Source organism: Phyllobates terribilis, unplaced genomic scaffold, assembly GCF_046119375.1.
Source record: "Phyllobates terribilis strain yellow unplaced genomic scaffold, ASM4611937v1 Scaffold_10__3_contigs__length_209671492, whole genome shotgun sequence".
NCBI classification, from domain to species: Eukaryota; Metazoa; Chordata; class Amphibia; order Anura; family Dendrobatidae; genus Phyllobates; species Phyllobates terribilis.
The window spans coordinates 134,661,823-134,674,997 of NW_027362770.1; positions in this window are offsets into that span (position 1 = coordinate 134,661,823).

The window sequence follows — 13,175 nt, forward strand, 5'->3', positions numbered from 1 at the left end:
TCCCGCCATCTTCAGCCGTTTTCCCGCCATCGGACGCCATCTTCAGGACGCCGCGCGGGAAGAAGAGGGGCGTGGACGTCCAAAGCGCGCGAGATTTGAAGCCCTGCCCTACGTACCGACGCTGCGCAAGGTCCTGGAAGGGAGAGAGAGCGACGCTGACGTCACCAGGATGCGACGCAAGGTCCTCACACAGAGCACCACCAGCGGAGCCACGGCCTACAGAAGAGGATTGTCGGAAGGTAGGCCACGCTTAACTAGGGGGGAGGAAGATGACGGACGCGGAGGGGCCTTCTACAACCAGCGGGGCTCCAGCAGCGGTGATGCCGTTCTCTATGCCCTACATCCCCGAAGCAGCCTGGCTGCCCCAATACTCAGGGGAATGCCATACCTTAGCTGACTTTAGGGAAAGACTGCACAGTTTATTCAAAGTTTATCCCCTGACAGAAGAACAGAAAGTGAGCATTCTAACGGGGCAGCTCACCGGTGCAGCCCAGCGGGAAGTGAAATCATGGTCAGATGAGGAGAAAAGGACTGTAAAGGACATTCTGACCCGGCTGCGGAGTACCTTTGATACCCGTACCTCAGCAGAAATTAAAATGCGGTTCTATGGCTGTAAGCAGCGGGCCCAGGATAGTATCAGAGACTATGCCTTGAACCTGCAAGAAGCCCTGAGAGCTATCAAACAAGCTGACCCTGATAGCGTGCAGGACACTGATAAACTGTTGACTGACCAGTTCATAGAAGGTCTGCTGTCCAGCGCCCACCGAACCCAGCTGCGCCTCATGGCCCTACAGATTTGACTTTTGCGCAGTTCAAGGATCGGGCCATCCGGGTGCTCAGAGAACCCGCAACAGGTGGCGCTGTAGCTTCCCGGCGCCCTGCCATCACTTACCACCAGGGGGCAGCGCCCTACCCCGCAGACCTTGTGGGGGCTGATGCACAGGCCCTAAATCTGTCCCAGCCTGCAGACCTGCACCATCAGGTCCAAGAGCTAACAAAGAGTGTGGCTGCATTAACCAGGACCTTACAGTCGTTGCAGGTGGAACCGTCAAGACCAATCGAGCTGGCTTCCAGTCTGGAGGATGTCTCGTGGCGTCAACAGAAGAGGATCCCGCCGTTCAGAGGGAGGCCCGCCGACCGCTACACTGAGGATGGACAGCCGATTTGCCGCCGTTGCAGTCAGCCTGGACACATAGCAAGGTACTGTACTTTAAATGGGTCCGAACTGGGGCAGAGGGCCATCCCCCAGGCATAAGGTCATCAGGCCCGTCTAATTGGCGTGATAAGTACGTGGGGGGACGCCCGGTCTTACCCGTAGTGCTGGACGGTATCCCCATGAGTGCACTGCTGGACACCGGGTCTCAAGTGACTACCATCCCCTACGTACTTTTCAAGCGGTACAGGAGTGACGCTGACATAACCTGCTATCCAGACGATGACTTAAGTATCATTGCCAGCAATGGCCAACCCGTGCCGCAGGTGGGGTTCTGAGAGATGACCATCAAAATTGGTAAGGTGGAACTGTCGGCACAGGGAGTGATCATTGTGGACATTGACCGTCGTGAAAGTCACCCTAAAATAACCTTGGGTACTAATGTGATTGAAAACTGTCTTTCAGAAGTAATTGTGATTTTACAGCAGGTGGCGATGAATGCGAGCTCCAGCCAACAGAGGGTCCTCCAGAAAGAGATAAGAGCCCTGATGAGACGGCAGCAGGTATAACTGTCTGGTGGTGAGATTGATAGCGTAAGAATGAGTGACCCATTCCCCATTTCCATGCCTCCCAAAAGTGAAATGATCTGGTGTCGGACTGCAATCGGGTTGAGAGGCAGAGACTACCAAGCCATGGTAGAACCCGTGTACTCAGACAGCAGGCCCACCATTTTGACAGCCCGGGGGGTGGTTGATGTCCGTCATGGGAGGGTGCCCGTTCGCATTCTCAACATTGGGGAGAGGGAGGTACCCTTACCCAGGTACGCTACACTTGCCAAACTGTTTGCCGTCCAACACAATGCTATCAGGGTCGTGGAACCCTTGCCTCCATCTTCTCCGGTGGAGAGTAATGGCTCACAGAAACACAAGGAGGACTGGTGCCAGGAACTCCATGTGGGTGCCGACTCCACTCCCCTGCACCAAAAACAAGGAGTCTACCGGGTGGTACAGGAGTACGAGAGAATCTTTAGTAAGCACCCGCTAGACTTCGGCAAAGTAAAAGAGATAGAACACCACATCCCCACGGGGAGCCACCCACCGATAAAAGAGAGACACAGGCCTGTACCCCCTGCACATTATCAGAACGCAAAGGGTATGCTGAGAGAAATGAAAGAAGCTGGGGTCATTAGAGATAGCTGTAGCCCCTGGGCAGCTCCCTTAGTTTTGGTAAAAAAGAAAGATGGTACCATGAGAATGTGCGTGGACTATAGACAAATCAATCGTATCACCCATAAAGATGCGTACCCGTTACCTAGGATAGAGGAGTCATTAGCAGCTCTAAAATCAGCTAATTTCTTCTCTACTTTGGACCTTACTAGCGGGTACTGGCAGGTTCCTGTGGCAGAGGCTGACAAGGAGAAGACCGCCTTCACCACCCCGATGGGACTGAGTGAGTTCAACTGTATGCCCTTCGGGCTCTGCAACGCACCAGGGATCTTCCAGAGGCTGATGGAATGCTGTCTAGGGCACCGAAACTTCGAGACGGTCCTCCTTTACCTGGACGACGTGATCGTCTATTCGAAGACTTACGAGGACCATCTAAAGCACCTGGCCGAGGTCTTCGAAGCCCTGGCAGGCTATGGCCTGAAAGTGAAGCCTTCAAAGTGCCACCTGTTAAAACCGAAGGTCCAGTACCTAGGACACGTGGTGAGTGCAGAGGGAGTAGCCCCCGACCCCGACAAAGTCACAGCCATCAAGAGCTGGCCAAGCCCCTCTAACATCAAAGAAGTGAGGCAATTCCTCGGGTTGGTAGGCTACTACTGAAGGTTCATCCCCGGGTTCACTAAGATGGCAGCCCCTATGCAGGACCCCCTGATAGGGCAATCTAAATCCAGAAGTCACAAGCCACCCTTCAAGTGGGACAAGCCGGAAGAGGAGTCCTTCCGCCAGTTGAAGATGGCCCTCACGGGGGATGAGATCCTGGCCTACCCCGATTATGGCCAGCCTTTTATCCTCCACACAGATGCCAGTAATGTGGGACTGGGAGCTGTACTGTCACAGAACCAACAGGGCAGAGAAAGGGTGATCGCGTATGCCAGCCGGAAGCTGAGGCCCACTGAAAGAAACCCGGAGAATTACAGCTCCTTCAAGCTAGAATTCTTGGCAGTGGTATGGGCCGTCACAGAACGGTTTAAGCATTGCCTGGCCTCCGCAAAGTTCACCGTGTACATGGACAACAACCCGTTGACACATCTGGACAATGCAAGACTAGGTACCCTAGAACAGCGGTGGATGGCCTGGCTATCCAATTATGACTACACAATCAAATACCGGGCGGGCAGAACCAACGCCAACGCAGACGCTCTATCAAGAATGCCCCACCTACCTGAAGGAGAAGACGACTCGGAAGTGCTGGAGGAAATAGAGCTCCCTGCATTCCACCGGTATGGGGCCACTCAGCATTCTCACCGGGTAAGAGACAAGGACTTAACCACCGTCATGTTCAACCCCTTACCCCACCACGGCTGGGCTGAAACCCAAGATAGCGACCCTGCAATACGCCTGGTGAAAGACATGTTAACCCAGGAAGACGCTAGCCCTGGCCCGGACGCTCCAGAGGAAGCCAAGCAGATATGGAAGGAGAAAGGCAGGCTATTCCTCTACGAGGGTAAGCTGTGCAGAAGGCTTGTCAATCACCGGACGCACGAGCTGACCTGGCAGATAGTGGTCCCAAGGCGAGATGCAGCAATGGTCCTGGAAGCCTACCATGACAGAGCGGGACACTTCGGGTGGAAGAAACTGGAGTTCCTACTGAGAGAGCGGTTCTACTGGGTCGGCATGAGAAGGGCCATCGAGAAGTGGAGCAGGGACTGCAGCCCATGTCACCTCAGAAGGAAGGACCGTACCAGCCAGCAGACACCCTTGAGGCCCATCGTCACCAGGCAGCCTCTTGAGCTGGTAGCTCTGGACCATGTGAAATTGGCTCCAAGCCGGTCGGGCTACGTCTATGCCCTGACAATTGTGAACCATTACTCTCGGTTCCTGGTAGTGGTTCCTGTTAAAGACCTGACAGCCCAATCAGCGGCCAGAGCCTTCCAGCAACACTTCTGCCGTCCACATGGGTATCCGGAACAGGTCTTGACAGATCAAGGTCCAGCGTTTGAGGCTGAAGTATTCCAGGAGTTCTGCAACCTCTACGGCTGTAGGAAGATTCGGACGACGCCTTACCACCCACAAACCAACGGGCTGTGTGAGAAAATGAACAATATCGTCATTGATCTCCTCAAGACGTTACCCCTGGAAGAACGCAGCCTGTGGCCGGAGAAGCTGCCAGACCTGATTGACTTGTACAACCATATCCCGGTGAATGCTACAAATTGCACCCCGGCTACCTGATGCGAGCAAGACCAGGTAAGCTGCCGATAGACCTGGAGATGGGAGTCCTGACACCTGAGGACACCTCCCTAGACGCGGACTGGGATACGGAACGGCGGCTACAGTACAAGAAGGTACAGGAGAGTGTGGAGAGGAGTCTGGCTCAAGCGAGAGAAAAGCAAGAGAGGCTCTTCAACCAACACGCCCCTGCTGGTTCCCTGGAACCTGGTGAGCAGGTCCTGAAGCTGAAGAGAAGGCTTCACAAGCTGGATGACCAGTGGGAGTGAGACCCATACACAGTACTACAGTCCGACCACGACAACCCGAAGGTATGTGTGATTACCAAGGATGGAGGAGAAACCACTAGCACCGTCTCCAGAGACCACCTAAAGTGGTGCCCCGAGCAACTACAGAGTCCAAGTGAAGATCAAGATGACCTTGAACCCGCAGAGGACAAGGAAGACATGATTAGCACAGTTCTCGGAGAGTTCCCCCGGACCTGGACTCAGATAAATGGCGCAATAGTGGTTCCCGTCCTACACTTCCTTCAGCCTACCCAGCAGGAGCCTACAGGAGGACAGGAAGAACAAGCAGAGCAAGCGGCCCCAGAGGCGGAAGAACCCACGCCAGCAGCCCAGGAGAGTCAACCCTCTGCTGACAGTGAGCCTGTCATGCCTGTGGTAAGCCAAAGGACCCGCAGACAGCTACGTGCCCTGCCTGTACTCCCAGCTAGTAACTGTACCCTCAATGATAGTGGGGAAGGCCAGGTTGGTTCACCACCAGACAGTGGGTTAAGGAGGTCAACCAGGAGCACTAGGGGTCAAACACCAGCTCGCTGGAGGATATAGGTACAAGCTCTAAATGTACCATGTATATATTTAATATGTTTCTTGCCTGTAACTAATAGTGTTTTCTCCAGTTTTTCTAGATATATGGACTGTCAGGTTATGGACGCTGAATAACCGGGACTACGTTGTAAATAGTTGCACTTGGTGCCTCTTGCGAAGACGGCCACGGAAGAAAAACCTGTCTGGCGTGGTCCCAAGTGGTCCCAAGTAGTTTGCTTCGCCTTGCAGCCACGCCCAGGGCCAACGCTTGGGGTTTGCTTTGGACAGGTCTCCACATCGCTCAAGAACTTCGCCTTGTTGGGTGAAATGGACACCCGGTCACAGGCCATACTGTGACCTAAAGAACTCAATATGTGGTGTTGTTTGTTGTTTTCTTCTCTTTTATGTTTATGTTATAATTTATACCCTGTATTCTTGTTTAGTCCCGGAGTACTAAAATTTTACTAGGGGGGAATGTGTCACCCCAGGTCTGGATGCCACAAACTTGTAAGACTGTGTCTGAGAGCAGGAGGGAGGTTCTCTGGCCAGGGACCATTTGCATGCAGCACCTCCTGTCCCAGGCCAGTAGGGGGCGCAGGCTGTCCCTATAAAAGCTGGAACTGAGGGCAGGGTTAGAGAGACCAGGACCCACTTCTGAAGCATCCAGAAGGGTTCACAGAGGAGAGGGACAGGTCAGCCGCAGCTGAGAAGTCCAGGAGGCAAGGGAGGAACAGAAAGCCAGGGACAGAGGCGACGAGAGCCGGTCCTGGCAGAGAGAGAACTACATACCGGACACTGGGATCCGAGGATGTCAGGATTGCAAGTCCTGCAGCAGATCATCTACCTGCAAGGGATTTTAAGTCCCTTGGCCTAAGAAGCCTGGAGGCTCCGCCACACAGAGGGACCGGTACAAAACGGAGAAGCTACAGGTACCTAAGGCCCGAGTCGCAAGCCATACAGGCGTAGTACACGGTAAGCTCAGGGACGTGGGCTATCATACCACTAAAGGGGGAGATAGTCAGCAAGGGCAGAGAGAGAACGGTAGGCCTACCCACTCACCCTGGCCAGTTGAGCTCGCCCGAATGCCCTCAGACACCCAGGCCCATTCCTACCCTGTACTCTTGGTGGGTCTGTGATAAGTTCTGCAGTAAAAGACCCTGGACTGCATTATTGGACTCTGTGTGATTACTGCGGCGCCTGCACCATCACCCTCAACATCCTATTACACTGCCCTGAGGCTACACTCTTCCCGTGGGGAGTTGGACTATTCCCTGCTGCATCCCCAACACCAGCCTCAGCAGTCTGCCTTGCAGCGGCGGTCCTCCCTGACCGCAATCCACGGGTGGCGTAGTCGGACTTTCAAAACCTACAAATACACTGCCACAACATTTGGTCTGACCACCCTGAGCCACGGGACCGGGACACCACTACTACCCCCAGCGTTGCCCTGAAGCCCGGTTCCGAGTGCCCCACGGCCCAGGGGGCGAGTCAATAGCAGCCTTCAGCTCGTCTGCATTGTTGGGTCTGGTGTCTCTCATCTTCCTCTTGACAATACCCCATAGATTCTCTATGGGGTTAAGGTCAGGTGAGTTTGCTGCTAATCAAGCCCAGTGATACTGTTGTTTGTAAACCAGGTATTGATACTTTTGACAGTGTGGACAGGGGCCAAGTCCTGCTGGAGAACGAAATTTCCATCTCCAAAAAGCTTGTCGGCAGAGGGAAGTATGAAGTGCTCTAAAATGTCCTGGTAGACGGCTGCGCTGACTTTGGCCTTGATAAAACACAGTGGTCCTACACAAGCAGATGACATGGCTCCCCAAAGCATCACTAATTGTGGAAACATCACACTAGACCTCAAGCAGCTTGGATTGTGGCCTCTCAACTCTTCCTCCAGACTTTGGGACCTTAATTTCCAAATGAAATGCAAAATTTACTTTAATCTGAACACAACACCTTGGACCACTGAGCAACAGTTCAGGTCTTTTTCTCCTTGGCCCAGGTAAGATGCTTCTGGCGTCTATTGGTCATGAGTGGCTTGACACAAGGAATGCGACACTTGTAGCCCATGTCCTGGTTACGTCTGTGTGTGGTGGCTCTTGAAGCAATGACTCCAACAGCAGTCCACTCCTTGTGAATCTCCCCCTGGCCTTTTCTTAACAATCCTTTCAAGGCTGCAGTTATCCCGGTTGCTTGTGCACCTTTTCCTACCACACTTTTTCCTTCCTTGGATGTTTTTGGTTGTCATTAAGATTTTAAAAGAGAAAACACAGAAGTTTGACAATAAATGGTTTCACCCAACCAATAACCATGAGTGTAGAAAAAGTTTTTTTGTTATCATTCATATTCTCTGAAACAAGGCCAAGAAAGCAAAAATTCTGCCAGGGTATGTAAACTTTTGAGCACAACTGTGAAAAAGTTATGGGCCTCAGAAAATGGGGCCACAAACCAAATTATTTTCTTTTTTTATAAAGTTATGATAAAATACAAAGCAAAACAGGTTTGGTATTAATGTAATTATATTGACTTGAAGAATAATGTTAGCAAATCATTTTACTGCACACAGAACATCATAAAAACAAAACCTAGAAAACTATTTTTTTTAATTTCACCACACTGTTTTTCTTTCCCTTTTTTTAGTATTCGTCATGGTAAAGTGAAGGGTGTCATTTAAAACTACAACTCATCCTGCAAAAAATAAGACCTCACATGGCTATGGCGACAGAGAAAAAAAGGTATGGATAAAATTAAAGTGAATGTGTCATCAGAAAATGTATTATTTTAAATATCAATTTTTTGTGTTAAATATATTTTTACATTTTGCCATTTTTTTTTACATATCACAATCTGTATCAAAACTAAAAAAATAGAAATCTTTCAAATTTCCCACTAGCCACTGTTTTTTTATAGACTTTAACTTCCTGTTTTTTCAGGAAATGCACATGTACATTAGCAGCAATGAACAGAGTAATCACTGTTATGCTAGTGAGCAATTCACTCGGTAAAATAGGTAACACACTAAAAACTGCAACTGACCCTGCCGGGTTCCTGTGAAGACTGAGCTGAGATAGCCCTAACCAAACACTAGACAATGGCAACTCGGACCTATGCTACCTAAAAGGCCGTCGAGCTCTTCACGTTCCTCCCAAAGAACTGGGGGGCAGAGCAGAGTGCAAATTACCTACAGAAGGTGGAAGTGTGCTGAGATAGAAAGAGATCCCAGAGTGAGTAAAACAAACCATGAAATACAAAATAAAGGATTAATAAATACTGTAAGATAATATGCCACCTACTTCCTAAAAGGAAACAGAAGATAGGTGCAGGGTAAAAACATAAACAGCAGAGAGATAAACCCTAGCTGGTCTTTCACTGACTGGCTTAAACAACAACAGCATGTCTGAACATCCAAATGAGACTATCACCAGCAGGAATTACCAGCAGGGAGAAAGTATATAAAGCAGCACCTGAAAGGTGATAGGGCAGACAAATGAGTAAATGAAAACACCTGTTACCCTGAAAAGACTGAAGCAAGGATGACAGAAACTAAACACTCGGAGAAAAGGTGTGACGGCTGTGGCTCAGCGGACAGAGAAGCCGACCACAAAGCAAAGGCTCAAGGGTACGAACCCAGATGCATGACAATGAGTGTGTGAAAAGGTTATCGGAAAGGAATCGAGAGGGAACAGGGTGAACTTTAACCCCTTAATGACCGTTTTATGTTTTCATTTTTTGCTCCCCTTGTTCCCAGAGCCAGAACTTTTTCATTTTACAGTCAATATTGCCATGTGAGGGCTTATTTTTTGCGGGACGAGTTGTACTTTTGGTCGACATCACTGGTTTTACCATATCATGTACTGGAAAACGGGTAAAAAATTCCAAGTGCGGTGAAATTGCAAAAAAAGTGCAATACCACAGTTGTTGTTGGTTTTTTTTTTTTTTACCACGTTCACCAAATGCTAAAACGGACCTGCCATTATTATTCTCCAGGTAATTACGAGTTTGTAGACACCAAACATTTATAGGTTCTTTTTTATTTAAGTGGTGAAAAAAAAATCCAAAGTTTGCTAAAAAAAAAAAAAAGTCGCCATTTTCCGAGACCCGTAGCCCCACCATTTTTCGGGATCTGGGGCCAGGTGAGGGCTTATTTTTTGTGCGCCGAGCTGTCGTTTTTATTGATACCATTTTGGGGTAGATCTGATGTTTTGATCACCCGTTATTGCATTTTATTGCAATCTTGCGGCAACCAAAAAAACGTAATTCTGACGTTTAGAATTTTTTTCTCGTTACTCCGTTTACCGATCTAATGAATTCTTTTTTCATATTGATAGACCAGGCGATTCTGAACGTGGCGATACCAAATATGTGTATGTTGTTTTTTTTATTGTTTTATTTTGAATGGGGCGAAAGGAGGGTGGTTTAAACTTTTATTCTTTTTAATATTTTTTAAACATTTTTTTACTCTTTTTGCATGCTTCAGTAGTCTCCACGAGAGACTAGAAGCTGCAGTTATCTGATCAGCTCTGTTAAACAGAGGCAATGAGCAGATCGCCTCTGTGTAGCAGAAATGCTCAGTTGCTATGAGTGCCAACCACTGGGCGGCTCTCATAGCAATCTAGACATAACAACCACAGGGGTCTGCTGCAGACCCCGGGTTGTCATGCCAACCCTTCTGTGACCCACGATCACGTGACGGGGTCACCGATAGGCGGAGTCAGTGACGCAGTTCCTGGAATGGTTAACAGTAGCAAGTGGATCTCAATTCTACCTGCTGCTGTTGCGGGCACATGTCAGCTGTATAAATCAACTGACATGTGCGGGCTCAGGGCGGAGCCCGCGCTGAACCGTGGGTACCGGCGTGATGCGTACTAATATGTACTATGTCAGTAAGGGGTTAATATTGTTGATTGTGATTGGTGGATGCTGTGTATAGAAGTGCTACCTATCATTGTAATCCTGCCTCTGAAAGGACAGAAAGTATGAGACTAAAATATTATATAAGATTACTATTTTTTTTATTTACTTTTAAATCATATAAAAAAAATTACATTTTTTTGTTTCATAATATACAAGTAACACAAAAACCTGATTTAAACAATAGGTAATTTTCTAATGATAGCTTCCCTTTTAAGCACAAGAAATAAAAAATCTGGAAGAGGCTGACAGGGTTGATAGAGATACCTAAGGAGGGTTTGAGCTTTATCTTCCATAAAGTGCCACTCTAGTCTACAGGCTGCAGGGCCTCCATCAGGGCATTACTGCCCTTACTGGCGTATGGGGCCCGGTGAGCAGAAGAACGAGGGCCGGAACCCCAGCGTTCAGTACTGGCACGGCAATAGTTAACAGCCGCCAGCCAATCACAGGCCGGCAGCTGACGTCAGCGCACGCTTTGCTGGCATATGACGTTACTGTCATGCACCAGCAACCATGCTTCGGGTGATGGGAGAGAGCCCGGCACCACTGAGGTGCAGCAAGGTAAGGAGAATTTTTTTTTTTTTACTTTTCTTTGTAAAACCACACTATGGGGGCAAGATGGACACATGGGGTCAGGATGGAGACAAATGGGAACAGGATGGAGACATTGAGGCAGAATGGGACATTATTACTATAGGGGCTAATTAAAGGATATTATTACTGCTGTGATGTATTTTATTTTTGAGGATACTATTTTCAGTAAAGGGTCCTGTTACTGTGCAGGGTGGCATTATGTCGCATTTTATCTGGTGTAGTGTAGAAATTGGGAAATAATTGGGGAATGTACTCTGTAAGCTGCTCTAGATAACTGTGTTATTTTAAGCAGAGACGAGTCCTGGCTGGAAGAAGTGATGAAGGTCTGTGCTGGATGAATAAGAAAAGCAAAGATGAAAGAGTTTAACTAGAGACGTCACCGGTGAGTCAGTGTGTTACCTGTACGCTGATACTATACACTGTATACTATATACAGAGCTCCTGTGTATAATGCCACTTATGGTAATATTAATATTGTGGTTTTTTTTTTATTAATGATCAGTATTGTAGTATTCGGTCACTATGTGGTGGTAATATGTGGTCTGGTCACGGTATGACGGTATTTGTTCCTTGTATGTGGTATTATTCGGTCACTATGTGGTGGTAATATGTAATCTGGTCACAGTGTGGTGGTATTTGTTCCTTGTATATGGTATTATTTGGTCACTATGTGGTGGTAATATGTGATGTATTCCCATAAATAAAAGTATACCTAAAAAGAGTATTGGGTATTATAAGAAATGTTTAATAGGTTAGAGTAGAATAGGGTCGGCCAGAAGAGTCTACCTTGCCCTGGTGGCAGCTTAAAAAATCTTTTGGCCAAAACAAAAGCTGCTGGCTTAGTATGTGATATGGTGTTCAATGGGAACTGTTAATGCGTGATTGGTGAGGATGTGGTGCAGAAAGAAGAGTTTTTCCAAGAGTGGGCAGTGGGACTGTGGAAGGTTCGAGGGATAGAGATGGAGATGGGGTGGAGCATGGGCGGAGTCCCAAGGGGGCCTGAAAATTTTGCCAGTATGGGGCCCCGAAATTCCTGGTGGCAGCCCTGGCAGGCTGTGTCTGGTATTGCGGCTCAGCAAGGCCACACATAACTTGTATTTACTGAGAACCTTTCTTTTTATAATTTAAGCGGAAATGCTCTATAATTATTTGAGTTTCTGGGAATTGTATGTGCTTTTCTCCAGCTCCTAAGACACACAGAAAACTTTAATCCTGAAATGAGCTGAGGTCTGTACGCTCGAGGAGAAAAAAATCTTTTAATTGCGTCAGCAAATCGGTGTTTCATTTTCCATTGTGATCATTTTGTTCTCTTTCAACATCGTAACTGATTTATAATTAAGCTGTAACCACTTTATCCCCAAACAGCCGGCATTCCTTCTATTGTGTTCCTTATATCCCCACCAAAGACAGTCATGTACTCTATGGCCTTAAAATCCGAAATGCAGCAATTAGATGTACCGCTCACAATGGAACCATTGAGCGCTTGTACACAAGAGCTTACGCTCTAATTTACAAGATGCAATGTATTATACTAATTTATGACTATGAAGACGGTGAACAGCGTATAACGCTTTGTGTGGCTCTGTGGTAGGGAAGATGTTAACGTGTGCATTGGCAAACTACGCGGGAAATGTTGGCAGGGCGGAGGTATGAAATCACCTCTAGCCAATCAGAGCGCTGACGTCCTACCGAGGGGCAGCAGCGGAAGGATGGACAGTGACAGTAGATGTGATGTGGTCAGGGATGACGGAATGCCCCATGGGCGCATTATTGCTCAGCCTCCTGGCGTCCATCTCCAGAACATATGAAACGAGATTAATGACCACGTCTGTAATCTTCTGTCGGATTGTACACAATTCACTTGTTTTTCCTTGTATACGGGGTAATTTAGTCAGTCGACCGTGACGGCACATTCCCTTGAACACTAAAAAGCCCTATTATTTAGTGAAGATAAGAACCTGACCAAAGAAGTAGTTTGTCTTTATATTCTTTACCATTAGTTCCACTCAGTCATGGTCTCTAGTAAAAACACTACTGTTTTTTAATTAAAACGAAGCATTAATTAAAAGTAAATGAGTTTGCTTATTTTTTTTTTTAGATATTTTAGAGAGGGTATGTATACTTTGCAAACACCGAGTACTAGTCCAATGAATATAAAATATAAAAATTGAAGTAACTTTAAAAATTGTGCAAATTTAAAATATGAGACCGTTTTTTGTACACAGCTCCTATGTAGAATAATGTGCAGGGAGGTGTCACAAAGATCTGGATATAAAGGAGCAACCTGATAGTGAAGTATGTAAACCTTCACTTTCCCGG